Source organism: Triticum dicoccoides, chromosome 6B (assembly GCF_002162155.2).
Source record: "Triticum dicoccoides isolate Atlit2015 ecotype Zavitan chromosome 6B, WEW_v2.0, whole genome shotgun sequence".
Taxonomy (NCBI): Eukaryota; Viridiplantae; Streptophyta; class Magnoliopsida; order Poales; family Poaceae; genus Triticum; species Triticum dicoccoides.
In genome coordinates this window covers 171,690,893-171,707,401 of record NC_041391.1, presented here as the reverse complement: position 1 = coordinate 171,707,401, position 16,509 = coordinate 171,690,893, and the positions used below count along the sequence as shown (strand labels likewise).

The window sequence follows — 16,509 nt, the reverse complement described above, 5'->3', positions numbered from 1 at the left end:
ATAAAATCTATGTCACGTTGGTCGGCATAATTGTCATAAACAATAAATGAACCAATAGTTATGAAAAGATAATATATACCACATGTGAATCATAGACAGGACGAGACAGGACGAGGGCCGACGAGGGCGGATACCAAAACCATCGCACTATATAAGATGCAATAATAAAAGTAAGAAAATTATACAAGTATCTATATAAATATACAAGTAAGATTTTTTTTCCTTTCAGAAAGAAGATAAGAACAAGAGGCTCACCACGGTGGTGCCGGCGACGAGATCGGCGCGGGCGATCGACGGCGGTGAAGACGGGGACGGGACGTGACGGACCGCTAAACCTAGACAAATATTGAGGAAAATGGAGCTTGGAGGTCGAGCTTGGAGAGGAGAAAGCTTAAGTAGTGTGGCTCGGGCATTCCATCGAATACCTCGTGTGCATAGGAGGTGAGCTAGAGCACCACAAAGCTCTCCCCTCGCCGGCCACGAAAAACAGAGCACTGGGAGTGCTCTGCTCGCGGGCGAGGGGTAGATATAGGCAACTAATTGGTCCCGGTTCGTGCCACGAACCGGGACTAAAGGGCAGCCTTTGGTCCCGGTTCACTCCACCAACCGGGACCAATGGTTGTGGGCCAGGAGCAAGGCGCATTGGTCCCGGTTCGTCCCACCAACCGGAACCAATAGGTCCAACCGAACCGGGACCAATGGCCCACGTGGCCTGGCCGGCCCCCGGGGCTCACGAACCGGGTCCAATGCCCCCATTGGTCCCGGTTCTGGATTGAACCGGGACTAATGGGCTGACCCGGTCTGGACCATTGCCCCCTTTTCTACTAGTGGGTCTAACAGACCCGTCCCCCGCGTCGCCCTCCCTGGCGGTGATGGGGGAACCCAGATCCAGCCGCCCTTCACCCTTCCCATCTCCATCCCAACCTCGCCGCCATCGGAGGAACGGCCGGCGAAGCCGGCAGCGGCTCCCAGGATGGTGGCGGCGGGGCGAGATCGCTCCCTTTCGGTGGTGAAAGTCCGGATCTGAGGCGGCGGCCTCGCTGGTGCGGACGGCGCTCCCCCGGCGGCGGGGAGTGATCGTCGGTGAGGTAGACCGGTTCACCTCGGCTGCGCGGGCAGCGAGGTCCCGGTGGGTGCAGGTCTTGGCGCGGGGAGGCCCCGGGCTCCCCGCGTCAGATCGGAGGCGATCCAGGTCCGCTCGTGATGCATGACCTCCGGCCGGCCTGGATCTCCGGCGTACTCGCGCCTGCGGATGTTGTGGCTGGTTCAGAGGTGGCGGCAGGGTGCTTGGCCGGGGGAAACCTTTGGCCGCCGGTGGCGGTCATGGCGTCGATGGCGTCCGGACGCCATTCCCTTCTTGGTGGCGGCGCCGAGGCTAAACCTCCCCTGCCTCCCCCCTTCCCCTGCGCCCGGGTGAAAACCCTAGCCTCGGTGGCTAAGCGGCGGCGGCGCCACAGCGTTGTCACTTTCTTGAAGGTGCCGACTTGGGCATGGGGATGCTGGGTGTGCATGGCGAGCTTGTTTGGTTCCTGGTGGCGGCCCGCCTGATCTGCTGCGTCGCAGCTCCGGGCAGTGTCTCAGGGCTGCGGTGCTTCTCTTCCGGCCGTGTCCCCGATGGGGACCTCGCCCTCCCTCACCCTGTACATGCCGTGGTGGAGCGGTACTTCATCTCACTCATTGATGGCGGCGAAGATCGGCGGCATGGCGCTGTGGAGGCTCGCCGCCCGATGCGCGGAGATGGACTCGCGCAGGAGGAGGTTGCTGTCTGGCGTCATGGTGACGTCGATGGCAGAGTGACCAGACAAGGCAGAAGCCTCAATATGATCTGAAGACCGAGCTGTGGAAGATGGTGGCGACGACACACGAGTGCGTCTGACCGGATTGTGCCCCAGACCCGGTATGTGGCTCGGCTGGGGCTTCCGAATATGTTTCGGTTTCCGGCTTTTTGATGTTAGGCTTAGGTGAATGGTTTGGGTAGTGGCCCAGCTAGCACCCCTTCATCATTTTGGATAGGAGTAACGGCATGTGTTGCCAAGATGGTGGATTCAGGCTCATTGTTGCAATACTTTGTAAGGTCCTCGAGAATAATCAATAAAGTGGCCGTATGCATCTCCCAGATGCAGAGGTCGGGGGTCATCCTCCTTTTCTAAAAAAAAACATTTTCCTGTTTGCTAAAAGGCAAAAGATGTGCGTCAAGAAGTAAATTTTTGGTCAAGTGCGAGTGAGAAGAGGTTAGAGTTGTTTAGTGAAGCCGGTAAGAAAATAATGTCAGGTCAAGTATACTAACTACTAAGGCATGCTTTAATAATTCAGCAAGGACTAAGGACTGAGTCAAGGAGACTACACGATCTACAAAGCATTTTTTGTAAGGAAGGTATTCAGGAAAATTGGGCAACCAATATGAAACAGTTAAACATCAGTGTGGACTAGGAAGCTGCCTGGTGGGCTGAGGGCAGTTGTGTAAAACCCATTTTTCTTGACCGAAATTTCTTTGTGGCGACTACAACTACAAGGGACGGACGAAATGGGAGCAAGATCTTCTTCGTTATTTCGCATCATGCACCTTGATCATTAGACCTCCAATGATGCTTTATCCAGTCAGGAAATAACATAAGCTGGCTCCCATGCTAGTTCCACCAAAGAACCATGAGGACACTTCAGTTTCCCAACAAAACATACAGCAAGATACCTTCCCTTGGCCTTGCTCTCGTGCTGCTGTTTTTCTTGGTCTCTCCTTCAAGTTCCTGCATGGAGCAGGAGAAGAACTACCTTCTCCAGTTCCTTGCCGAGCTCTCGCAAGATGGTGGCCTCGCTGCATCATGGCGGAATGGCACGGATTGCTGCAAGTGGGAAGGGGTCATCTGCAGGCAAGATAGGGCGGTCAACGCTGTCTTGCTGCCCTCAAAGGGCCTTGTGGGGCACATCTCACAGTCCCTTGGGACCTTCACCGGGCTGCAGTACCTTGACCTCTCTCACAACACGTTGTTTGGTGGTCTGCCGCTGGAATTGATGTCGTCCAGCAGCATCACAATCCTTGATGTCAGCTTTAACCAGCTCAATGGAAAACTCCACGAGTTGCCATCTTCAACCCCTGGCAGGCCTCTGCAGGTACTAAACATCTCAAGCAACTTATTTGCAGGACAGTTTCCATCAACCACATGGAAAGCAATGAGGAATCTGATTGCACTCAATGCCAGCAATAACAGCTTTACTGGGCAGATACCAACTCAATTATGTAACAGCTCACCATCCCTCAATGTACTTGATCTGTGTTTCAACAAATTCAGTGGCAGCATTCCCCCAGGACTTGGTGATTGCAACGCGCTGAGAGAGCTTAGAGCCGGCTACAACAACCTCAGTGGAACACTCCCAGATGAACTCTTCAATGCTACCTCGTTGGAATATCTGTCTTTTCCTAACAATAATTTACATGGAGCTCTTGAAGATGTACGCATAATCAACCTCAGAAATCTCGTAACCCTTGATCTTGGAGGAAACAAATTCAGTGGCGGGGTTCCAGATTCTATAGGCCAGCTCAAGAAACTGGAGGAGTTCCATTTGGACAACAACAAAATGTCAGGGGAGCTGCCATCAGCTCTGAGCAACTGCACGAATCTCAAAACAATTGACCTCAAGGCAAACAAATTCAGTGGAGAGCTCACCAAGGTCAATTCCTCCAACCTGCCCAATCTAAGAACATTAGATGTTTACTTGAACAACTTCAGTGGCACAGTTCCAGAAAGCATTTACTCTTGCAGCAATCTGATTGCACTGCGACTAGCTGGCAACAAGTTACATGGGCAGCTTTCACCACAAATAAGCAACCTGAAATACCTCACCTTCATGTCACTTACCAACAATTCTTTTCAAGACATCACAAATGCACTTCACATCCTTAAGAGATGCAGGAACCTTACAACCCTGCTAATTGGGCTCAACTTCAGGGGAGAGATCATGCAAGAGGGTAATAGAATTGGTGGTTTTGAGAATCTTCAGGTTTTGAGTATCGCAGGATGTGAATTGTTTGGACAAATACCTCACTGGATATCGAAGCTACCAAATTTACAAATATTAAACTTATCTAACAATCAACTCACTGGATCAATACCAGCCTGGATCAAAACCCTAATCAACCTGTTCTATCTGGACATATCAAACAACAGCCTCACAGAGGGAATTCCAACAGCGCTGATGGACATGCCAATGCTGAAGTCAGAGAAGACTAAAGCCCATTTAGATCCAAGGGTGTTCAAACTACCTATTTATAGTGCTCTATCACGACAATACCGCCGATTCAATGCTTTCCCTAAAGTGCTGGATTTAAGCAACAACAAGTTCACTGGTGAGATCCCTTGGGAGATCGGTCAGCTAAAATCCCTCCTTTCTCTCAATTTGAGTTCGAATGACTTGACGGGACAGCTCCCAAAATCAATATGCAATCTCACAAGTCTGCTGGTGCTAGACTTGTCCAATAACAATCTCATGGGCCCAATCCCATCTGGACTGAACAGCCTGCACTCCCTTTCGGCATTCAATATTTCTAACAACGACCTAGAAGGTCCTATTCCATCTGGAGGCCAGTTTAACACATTCGAGACTTCGAGCTTTGACGGGAATGCAAAGCTCTGTGGTTCTATGCTCATTCACAAATGTGGTTCAACAGAAACCCCTCCAGCCACCATTTTGCCAACACAATAAACTAGTTATAAGGTCACCTTCATGATTGCTTTCAGTGCATTCTTTGTCATAGGGGTGTTGTATGATCAGGTAGTTTTATCAAGATATTTAGGCTAGTACTACTCCAGTTTACATATGATCTGTCATGTCAACTTCGTTCGGATTAGATTGCCTTTCATGTTTAGCAAGATTGTCCAGCAAAGAAGCTTCTCCTCTAGATGTGAGTCATAATTAGGTTTCAGGAAATAATACAGGGTGAAAAGTGAATCCGTCTGTTGGAGATGTAAAAGTTATGTAACAATGTAAGAAGACTCAAACAAGTATTCCAAATGTGTCGAGAACTCAATCTTGTCAGTAATCCATATAACCTTTCTCAGGAAAAAAAAACTGTATCCTAACTTTGATTTCATATTTGCTTTACTTGACAGGAAAAAAAAATCCATAGTTGAATCTAAATTATCAGGTGTGTGAGTGAGAAAACAAGATTAATTGATGAAATGTATGCCATGAGCACTACCAGGCAGGTAAGGTGCTACAGAACATCAACTGAGCGGAATTTGTAACTAGGGTATCAAGAAATCTGAAACGGCAACTGGGCTTCCTTTCTAAGTTGTGCATCCCAAAGTATTGAGTGACTATGGCGATGATCAGTGAGCACGCGCCCCGATTTTTTCGTAGGATTCACCTCGGAAGAGCACGTCGCCGGACTGCTGATCTAGCCTCCGGCATCCGGCGACCTTGCAGCCGCCGCTGCGACGGGTCGACGCGAATCGCTGCCTCCCCTTTGTGAGGAAACATCAGGAGAGGAGAACAGTTCAAGTGATGCGTCACTCTGGACCAACCACTAGCTGTACTGCGCCCACCAGTGCGGCGAGCCGCCGGCGCACCGGGTCGCCGCGCTGGGGAAAGTGTCTCTCTGTTTTTCCCTGCGAACAGGGAAGTTTATTTTTAGACGAGAGAACAGAGAGCTCCGGCAGATCCTATATGACGCCCGCGAGCGTCAACAGTCGCGACATCGCTGAGGCCACGCTCACAGCGGAGCAAGGTGGGCCAGCCCATGTACCCGTGTGTTCGCTGCTTTGTTCTCGGCGGTGGCTGCTGCTTTTACGTTTTTTTCTTGTGTCGTTTTTTGTTTCGGTTTATCCTTTTAATTTTCTTTCGTTTTCTCTTTTCACATTTGGTTCTTATTATGATTTTTATTCTGGTTTCATTCATTTTGCATATTTTACTTTTTCATATAGTGTTTGTAGTTCTACTAATTTTTTCTAATATATGAGGTGAACATTTTTCAAATATACACTAAACTTTATTAGCATATGCAATGATTTTTTTTCAAATACACAATAATTGTTTTAATATTTTCACTGAATATTGTTTATATATCATGAATTTTTTTTATGCAGGGTGGACTTTTTCCTGAAACACACCAAACTTTTAAGAAAAATATTCGTAATTTCCAATTTTGTGTGTGCTTTCAAAAAAATGTTCAGAAATTTCAAAAGATGTTTGGATTTATTTAATCATTGTAGTTTAAAAAAATCACTTTAATAAAACGTCATCTAAATATAAAAAAGGATGCTACATCAATCAGTATGCTACAAATACATGGGGTCGCTGCAGCAACCGGTTCACCAAAGTATGTTGTTTTTATTTAGCACAATCCAAATATAAATCTTGACCATACTTGCGAACGGTTGCCACCGCACCAGCCAGACACTATCTCGATAAACCACCATCAACATAAATATACATCGAGCCCGTAGGGGAGGGGGGAGCCAGACCCTACTATTTACCTTATAAAGGATGAAGGGGTAGGTATGCACAACAACAGTGTCCACGTCATCTGTGAATAGTGCACATTTAGCGATTGCACCGCACGAGGGGAAAAGCAACACGATTGCCGATTGGGCAGCCCTCTCTCTCCAGTAAAAATATCTCCAGTAAAAATTTAGGATTCTTAATCGACAGATCAGGAATCACCTCCCCATTCAGCTAAGCTACATGTCTTTTGCTTATATTTTGTCCTTTCTTGTACTTACATCTCATGCTGTGTGGATTTCCTATGGCTCAAGTTTGTTGTTGCGCTCAGGTTTCAACAATTGCTGCACCTGCAAATTTGGGGTTGAGTGTACAGTTTACTTTCAGTCAAAAGCTATGCTATTTTCAGCACAAGATATTATATGTGGTCTTTGACAGATTTGATTGATTTTGGCTGATGTACATGAATGATAGTGGACGGACAAGGATCGAGGAATGTAGAAGCGGCTTCGTCAGCGTGTGTCGAGATTCTTAGCGAGCAGTTCCTTGGACAAGGATTGAAAATTTTAAGTATGTACTTATTCCTGTGTGCAGATTACCATGAACAAGACAACTGAAGGTTAATAATCTTCCTCTTATTTTGCATCCTTGATTTATTTATAATATTCATAGTAATCCCACATGCATACAGCTAATGTCTATTTGTTTGTTTCCACTGACATTTTCTTGCCGGCAAGCAACACTGACCTCAGGCATCTACAACTCATTGCCTTTGCTTTGTTGATTTATATAAAAAAGGAATTTCAGGCTGCCATTTATGTGAACATTTTTTCTGTTGCAGATTTTACCTGCTCGACAAAGTCCAATGAAAGAAGTACAATGTATCATTGATTATAGCTATTTGGAATGCAAGCTAAGGATCGTCTCTCGCCACAAGATATTATTTATGTTCTTTGACAAATTTGATTGATTTTGGGTGATGTGAATGGATGATAGCAGATGGACAAGGATTGAGGGAATGTAGAAGCGGCTTTGTCATCGTGTGTCGAGGTTCTTAGCAAGCAGTTCCTCTGAGATGGTTTCAGGTTGCTGATTGTTTTCTACCCTATGCACACAAGATGTCTCCCCTTTTATAGTTACCGCTTGGATAGGATACGTGGAGTTCATATTCTATCAGATTTTATCCCTGAGTAATTTGGTCCTAAAGATGTCAGGTTTAAGAATGTGCCACTTTAATGTCTGTTGTGCGGCCTCGGTTACACATAATTTGTTCCTAAAGATGTCATTTCAGAATGTGCCACTTTAATGTCTGTTGTGCGGCCTCTGTTACACATAATTGCACTTTTGTCCTTATGTCTTCGATTTTGCTTTCAGAGGTTCTTAGTGCTAGAAATATTATTGTTCCAGATTTTAGCTGTACTACTCATGCCATTCTTTTTTTCTTGCTTTGTAGCTGAAGGATTAGTGAGACTGTTTGGGCTGAATTCTGATTTTGTAGCACTTATTCCATGTGAGGCAGGTAGCATATTGATATCATCTAGAAATAATAGTGTCATCTCAACTTCTAAATAAGAATCTAGCAGATGTGCCTACTGGTTTATGATGGCACCGTAAATAATAGTGACATCTGTTTTGTATCTTGCTTGTAGTGTCCAGATTTCCAATTTTGTTGCTATATCTTTGGCGGTGAGTTGATATCGATTTATTAGTTCTAGAGACAAAAGAAAATTGAAAGCGTGAATTTTATCTAATCCATGTTGTGCTTCCAACTTTGAAGACTGGAGAAGATGTAATTCTGTTTGACCTCTCTTTCATTAATCCTTTAGGAAATATATATGATGTAGGAGAGTTACACTATCAAATGTTTGGAATACTTCTTCCATGTTGAGATGGGATGCATATAGTTAATGACATGCTTTTGAGTTCATATAGACAGTTCATCATAGAAAATGCACCGCACTGTATTTTCTTTATATATGAATTTAGAATACATCATTACTATTTTATCGATCATCCTTACTGGTTTCTAATCATGATATTTGGCATTCTCTTGCACAAGGATGTTGTGGTATGGTAGTTCTTATTTTTTGTGAACCGATTCTATCGTGCTTCTACTTCTACGTGTTTGTTGATGATTGAACGGAGGTTAGATTAGATTATTGCCATGGTAGTTCTCATCTTCTTTATCTGAAGTAGTAAGTTTGTTTGATGTTTTCTAGCTTTCCTTCGATTATGAAAATTCCCGGAGAATGTCCCATTGTCACTTCAAGGAGTAGCAGCTGATATTGGTGCTTCCACCTCCGCGTCATGCCCGGGCCGAACTGCCACACCCCCTGGTTCTCCACATTTTCTCTTTGGTGTTTTATACATTCAGTTATATCCTATCTTATCCAGTATGTCTCATATCTTAGTTGATTTGCAGTTTGTACTCTACTTTACAAACATTGTAGAAATATTCTACTAACAACTTATTTTCTACTGTTTGGTTGTTTAAACTAAGAAATTAAATCTGGACCCGTACAAATCTTGAGTAAAATATATGCTAATTAGTTCCTCTTGTTTAATCTATTCTAGGATTGGGCACTACACATAGAGCTAAAAAGTTACATTGCCATTTTGAGTGCAAACAAACAGGTTAGGTGGTGTGTACCTTATTTCAGGATCAACAATCGGTGAATCGGATCTAAGGTTTGATTAGTACTGAGCATTGTGTATTCTAGATGGACTAATTGAGTGTGCTAATTGAACCATATTCATGGTGTTAGTCTGAAGTCAGATTATGCAATTCACTCGTATTAATGCCATTACTATTGGTACATTAGATGAATTGGGAGAGTTAAGTTATGGGCTTCTTGCCAATTACATGCCCACAAATTATACGTTGTGACAACTTTTCTCTTTATGACGAGCATGTGATGTCGTAACTTTCCTTTGGAGGACGTGGGGTCATTTTCTGTCTATTAAATATCTGCTTTGTGCTTTTGGAAGTGTCTAGCAGGGCCACAACTTATGAATGTAGTTGCAATAATGCACAAGAACTTCTTGTCATTAGTTAAGAAAATAAACTATGGGTCATTTTAACCACATCATTTCACCTTTTCAGTGTCAGCTAAGGTATTCTGGTTTCTTGAGATGGTTTGACTATTTGAGTTTCCATTGGTTACAGGTGTGTATGTCCCTCATGACATGTTGCCCAAAATCAACATTTGTAGCTTCTTTATATATGGCTTTCTCTCTTTCCATCATGAAGTTTAATTGATTTATATTCCAAATGGGCTTATTCTTACAATCCATTCCTTGCTAATTTAATTTTTATTTTGCCTTGCTGGTCTTGAATTTATACTTTTAACTTATTTTTGTGTGCTATGCTTCTTTGACTACATGTAATCCTCTTCTGTCCTTGGTTCAGATCAAATGTGGAGTCCACTTCTTTCCTTGGTTCAGATCAAATGTGGAGATGATGTTTTTTTTCCGCTATGACTATTATTTTCACCTTGGTGACAGTCTCACAAATCCTCTTTCCTTTCTTTTGTTGATGTCTTGCCTCCTGTGTACTGATAGAGGCATATAACAGATGCATGTCTCGGATTAGAGAACTATGATTGTCCATCTATTTTATATTTTTCATTTACCTCTTACGAGTAGTTTCCCTAAGTAGAAAAAATGCATTTTTCAGCCATATTGCTTTATTATCCTTTTTTGTGGGAACAATACGAAGCCACACTATGGTGTGCTCTGTTCCCAATTTTACAAACTGGCAAGTTGCTGCTTGATTTTGTTTCTTTCAGATTTTTGTGTGCCTTTCTCCGTTAGAATGTTTCTCCTCAACGACCATATCGATCTGGCTGGCGTTTGCAACTGTGATTTTGGTTGAACTGTGCATGATCATCCCTCTCTATTCAAATTGTTGCTTCTCAAGGATATTTGCAAACCTATCAACTCAAGCAAACTATGATTCAAATTTCGTGAAATGCAAGTATTTCTTCTGTAATGGTAAAATAGGAAGAATGCTTAACTGGGATGCTTCAAGCAGGTTTCCTGCTTATCACACATACGAAACCTAACATATGATTTTTATTTACAATAATATATGTGCATTTTCCTATAAATATTGGGGAAGTAAACTTCTGGTGCTTTAGAAACAACCCTGTAAGTATAGGCTTGCCAAATGGGACATCATCTGTAGGCCCAAGGACCAAGGCGGTCTAGGCATTGAAAATCTAGAGATCAAGAATAGATGTCTCCTTAGCAAGTGGCTTTTTAAACTTTCATCCGAGACAGAGGCTACTTGGGCACAAATTCTGCGTAATAAGTATCTTCAGTCAAAAACTTTAGCTCAGGTGACGGTGCGCCCAACTGATTCACCGTTTTGGAAAGGGTTGATGAGAGTCAAGCCCCTCTTCTTTAACAGGACAAAAATCTTAGTTGGTGATGGAGCTACTACGAGGTTCTGGGAGGATACGTGGCTAGGAGAAACACCTCTGGCACGTCAATATCCCACACTGTATAACATTGTTCAACGTCGAGAAGTATACGTTGCAAATGTCTTACAGTCAACGCCTCTCAATATTAGCTTCCGGAGGACACTAGTGGGTGAACGATGGGAGGCATGGCTTCATCTTGTACGACGGCTGATGGATGTCCAACTGTCTCAGGATCCAGATAGGTTGTTTTGGAAATTGACAAAGGACGGTAGGTTCTCGGTTAAATCCATGTATCTGGATGTCATTAATACTAGTGTCATTCCTTGCTCCAGACATGTCTGGAAAGTTAAGGTACCTTTGCGAATTAAAGTGTTTATGTGGTTTGTGCATAAAAAAGTAATTTTGACAAAGGATAATCTGGCAAAACGCAATTGGGTGGGTTCTGCTAGATGTAGTTTCTGCGATTGTAATGAAACTATCAGGCACCTCTTTCTGGATTGTCCACTGGCTAAGCTTCTTTGGCGTTCGATTCATATTGCCTTCAATATTATTCCACCTACTTCTATCAATATGTTGTTTGGAACATGGCTTGATGGGGTAGACTTGGTTTTAGCAAGACTCATTCGTGTTGGCGCGTGTGCCTTGTTATGGGCAGTATGGAACTGCAGAAATGATTTGGTTTTTAACAGAGCAACGAACTTTCATTTTTTGCAGGTTATCTTCAGGGCCACAGCGTTGATCCGTATGTGGTCGCTACTCACTCCGATGGAGGACAGGGGGCATTTGGCTACTGCGTCTACCCGATGGGAGATGGTAGCTCGGGTTATTTTCAACCGGTTTGGATGGCGGTCATGTAATAGGATAGGCATGTAGTGCTCCTATTTTTTGCCAGCCGGTTGTGGCTTTATGTTTACGCTCGTCTGAGCGGCTTGTCGTCTTTTTTACTTTAAACCTGCTGAAGATTTTGTGACACTCTCTATTTTAATATTATGAGCCGTATGCAACTTATTGATGCAGAGGCTGGGGTTGCACCCCTTTTCAAAAAAAAAAAAGAAACAACCCTGCACATATATATTAGGTGACGTATTGGCTTGCAGGTATGCTCCGGCTAGGTTGTTTCTTCTCTTCCTTAGGCTATGGTTGCAACCGTTGGCTGCTATGTTGGTCTTGATGTATTTGCTTTTTTATAAGCTTATAGTTTGAAAAACTATATACAATGATTCCTAATTTGATGCCAATAGCTCGTGTGAGCATCCACAGTGATGGGTTCCTGTGCGGATTATCAGAGGCAGCAGCACCGTCGTGGAGTACATGTACATCAATGCCGACGATGCCGGCAGCAACGACACAAGGTGGGCGATTTAACCAGCGCAACATTCTTGTAAGAAAGATTTATTCCTTACAATCCAAAGCCTCTCCTTAAAAGTTCCATGACCATGATGATCTTTCCCTCGCTTAGTTAAGTGATATATTGTCTTGCTTCTACTTTTGCCTTTTTCACTCAACTACATTTTACTCAAAATGACCATAGATAATGTTTTTTACATCTTGACCAGATTTGAGGAGCTGTGCGCAGTTCTAAAACAATTAAGTTGTGCTAGGTGACACGCCTCATTTCTGTGGTTGAATATTTGGTAATTAGATACTATAATTTCCTTTACTGGGTACATGTGAATATTAGTTCGCACAATTCATTTGGTAACTAAAACTTTTAATTAGAACTTCATTTTATGATATAGTGTACCATTTTCTCCCTTGCTGTGGAAAGCCACCAGCTTCAGGGAGTCCCAGGCTTCCACACAGCCAGAACAGACGCCACCTTTGGCAGGGAGCGTGAGGAATTGGCTTGTCGATACGAGTGATAGCAGCGCCATCTGCAGATTCCGCAGATTCGAGCTGTAGTGGAAGCTGCCAGGCTGCCGAGATGAAGATGGAGCCGCTGCGGCGCTGCGCCTCCAAGCTGCTGGGCCGCCAAGATGCAGTTGGAGCCGCAGTGCCTCCGAGCTGCAGTGGGAGCCACTCCCCCGTCAAGCTACAGCGTGATCCGCCGCGAAGATGGAGCCTAGCGTGAGCCGCCTCCACCAGGTGCTTTCTCGAGTACAGTGGGGAGAGGAAGAGGATGAACTGGTCGATGGAATCAAGGCTAACAGTCCACCACGTGGTTATCTCCGGCGTTATATGTCCAGACTCAGAGTGTGGTTCTTTGCCACAATGGCATGGTTGTAAATTTATCTTTGGTGCTAATTTGTACTTTATGTAACTGGTATAATCTTTATTGTTTCATCAAATTTATTCCCACTTATCTTAATATAAGAGCATCTACAACCACAAGTATCAAAATCCTTCTTTAAAGGTCCACAGACATGTTCGAATGTGTCCGCAAACAGTGATTGATTAACACACAAAAAATGTTTCCACAATCGGATACCCCATTTGCAAATCATCAAATTCATGCAATTACATGTAACGTAAAACTATTCTAAATTTTTGCCGGTGACCGTCATTATTGTTTCTGTAGTGTCCATGTCCAACAGCTGGTTGTGCTCCTCAATTGGAGCTTTTCAAATCCATTTTTGAGATTGAGGTGAGGGTTTAAGACCCCTCATAATGATTTTTTTCTTTTATGGCTGGGTGGAGAGGAAGTGCGGCCACAACGTTCGGACACCAGACGGATCGCACCACCTCCAGTGAGGCAGTGGCGACGCGCCTTGCACCGGATCCATGCGCCATTTGGGTGGACGCAATGGATTCCCGCTAGATGGAGTCCGAGCGATGTTGGGCAGACTCTTCCTGAGATCGGCGAAGCACAATGCGAACAACCATCTCCTCCTAGAGGCCGCGTGGGACGAGTTTTCAGTCAACGGATCAAGATGCATTGGACTCGGATCCGCTGTCCGCCATGCCGGAGATCGCCCGAAGGGAGTTTGGGGCGGAGGGGAAGTAGAGAGGGTGGGGTGGAATGGAGTGGAGTTGAATGCAGCTAGCGTTTCGTCCAGAGTTCAAGCAGGCTGAATATATGTGGGATCGGGTGCGCCCCGGTGGGTGGGCAGGATACGACGTGGCAGACGCATTCCCATATTCTCCCAGGATATGGACTGGATATGGAGGTTGCCGTCTAGTCTAGGCATTTGAGCCGTATTTGACATGTTCGGTTGGATGACAGTTTTGCGCCCAGGTAGTGGCCAGGCAGCCCGCTCGGATGTTTGGGCGGATATGTAGGGTCCGGTTGTAGATGCTCTAATGCAGGGTCGTCCTCTTTGAAGTGCTCCAGTTTGCCAGAAATACAGTCAACCACGGGGAAGGAGATTATGATAGAGTTTTGCATTTAGCATAGAGGCAGTGGAGTAATTTCACATGGTGAAAATAAGGATAAAAACATGAAAATCATTAAAGTAACTAAAAGGGGAAAATCATCTAACCCAATGTAAAGAGGGGAAAATTATCAAGTGTCCAAATAAAGCGCGAACCAACCTGTGGTTGGATGGTTAGAGGGGGGGGGGGGGTTCGGTGACCCCCCTCACCACCAACGACCAAGTGATCGACGGTGGAGGGGGGCTGCCGATAGACGATGCCTGAAGGATTGGCTGTCTTGGCGCGGCTAGAGTTTCTGGTTGCTTGCCTCAGAGGAAAGCTAGGCTTAGTTCATAGGCACGAAAAATGTTAATCTTTTCAAAAAAATCATGATCGATTCCTTTGAGCCGGTGAGTCCAGCGCCCCTGCGAGTACATGTGTGACGCCCCTGATTCAATAGGTCTTCTGTTTGTTTATGTTGTCCTCTATTTGCTGTTGCAAACTCTTACCATGATCTCCTTATCTACTCATCATAGGCGAACTGCTGTGTCGCAAGCACAATAAGCCATACGAGTATATTCGTCGCCCATGCAAAGTAAGATCAATCCGAAAGTTCAAAGGCAATAAATACATCTAAAGTCAGGAAAGTTTATTCTCCGTGGTAAGAGCTACATTACTCTTCTCATTCCAACAACTCTCACAACAACTTCTAAAAGATATAGCTTTATACAATTTAACATAGGTGAGCCTTGCATCCAGTTAAGCTCTATGACCATATGTTCGTAGACTGCAAAAGATCATCCGCAGCACCACCACGCCTGATTGCTACTATGTGTGCCACATGACAGAAACATTTGCAACAGACGACAAAATAATGGTAATCCTTTGCAATTGCCCTGTCCAATTTCATACATTAGCATGGTATAAAATGATATAGTAACTAACCTTTACTGTTATTTTCAATACTTTAGCATTTCATTTTCTACGGGTTCCCTTCTCCCATACATGGATACTGACCGTGGTGAACTGCCAATCACTACTGGAGATGAAACTACCATTGTCACAACCCGCTTTATCAAGGGTGTTGACAAAAGGGCCACCATCACTAAAGGCTGGAGCAACTTCTTCCGTCAGGCACACATGAACAAAGGGCAATCATATGCTTTCACCTTCAAATGCACTTCCAAGGGACTGTGCCTGATCGTCTACTCAATATGAGCAAACTGCAAAAGCCCCTTGTTATATAACTTAATATTAGTATAAATGTCTACCAAGATTTTTGTGTTTATCATACTTTTGGATCTTATGTAATCCCCTAAGAGCATCCCGTGCATTTAGCTATCGGTTATTTGTTGCTTAGACTGTTGTATGGTATGCTTTTGAAACAACCATGATAAAAGAAATATATGTTTTCGTCTTCAACTGCACGTCCAAAGGCCTCTGCATGATTGTCTATCCAATCTAAACAGATCACAAGAATCCTTTGCTACATGACTTAGTGCATCATTTTTGATCTTATGTAAAACAAACCATGACAATCCTGTGCGTATGACTATCGCTTGCTTGCTGCATATAGTATCATGAGCTATGCTTTTCGAACAACAATATGTTAATGCACGCTCTTCCAATACTTGGCTTACACTCGGCCTTTGCGCCATTGGCGCAATGAGTCATCTAGTATTAGTAACTATCGAGGTTGTTTGCACAACCGACCTTGATTGATGTGTATTCCTTAGTACCTCGAGCTCAGAGGTACACCGGGAAACAAAAATCATGGGTGGAGATAGGGCTATGAAATATACCCTCGTGGATAGATTCTCTCCTCGCCATCCAGATCACTCACATTGCGACCACCCGGTGAGCCAACTGTACATGCGATAATGTGAGACATAGAGAACAAGCATGCCTTCAAGTTTGTTTCAGATGTTGCAGCCAAGTGATGTACCAAGTCCTCTTCCACAGCAGTCCAGACCCACCTGGCTATGAAGGACTCAGAATGTCGCCACGAGTCTTCGGTGCCGCACAAAGAACATGAACTATTGGCACTCATTTCGCGATGATGGTGCACATCCTCCAAGGGAAACCCAAGCTAAACGCCACAAAAACATGTGCAATTTCACCAATACATCCACCTTCCATAGTTTTCACCACCCTAGCTTCACGCCATCCGAATTTGATGAGCTTGGGTGCTTCTCAAGCTAATCCCCCCATCGCCTTTTCGTCGCAACCAACATGCGATATGCTGACCTAACATAAAACTAGTCCGACCTTTCAGAATTCCATGACCAAAAGCTTTGTTAATGACTAACACCAACAGGGACACGAGACATTGCTTTACTCCTTATTCGCTACAGTCCTA

At 44.3% G+C, this 16,509-nt stretch overlaps 1 long non-coding RNA gene and 1 pseudogene across 3 annotated transcripts; both read left to right on the top strand.

The window, feature by feature from the left end:
- The first annotated feature begins 2,621 nt into the window (after nucleotides 1-2,621).
- Nucleotides 2,622-4,811, top strand: LOC119324836 (annotated as a pseudogene).
- Nucleotides 4,812-6,632: 1,821 nt separating this feature from the next.
- LOC119324422 lies at nucleotides 6,633-13,199 on the top strand. Of its 3 annotated transcripts, XR_005156925.1 has the most exons (7): nucleotides 6,633-7,054; nucleotides 7,277-7,520; nucleotides 7,889-7,954; nucleotides 8,655-9,601; nucleotides 12,101-12,240; nucleotides 12,416-12,493; nucleotides 12,599-13,199. It is a non-coding gene; the product is annotated as an uncharacterized LOC119324422 (long non-coding RNA). The 3 variants fall into 3 exon arrangements; XR_005156924.1 differs by lacking the exon at nucleotides 6,633-7,054 and having other exon boundaries at nucleotides 7,063-7,520; nucleotides 12,101-12,211; XR_005156923.1 differs by lacking the exon at nucleotides 6,633-7,054 and having other exon boundaries at nucleotides 7,063-7,520.
- Nucleotides 13,200-16,509: the final 3,310 nt, after the last annotated feature.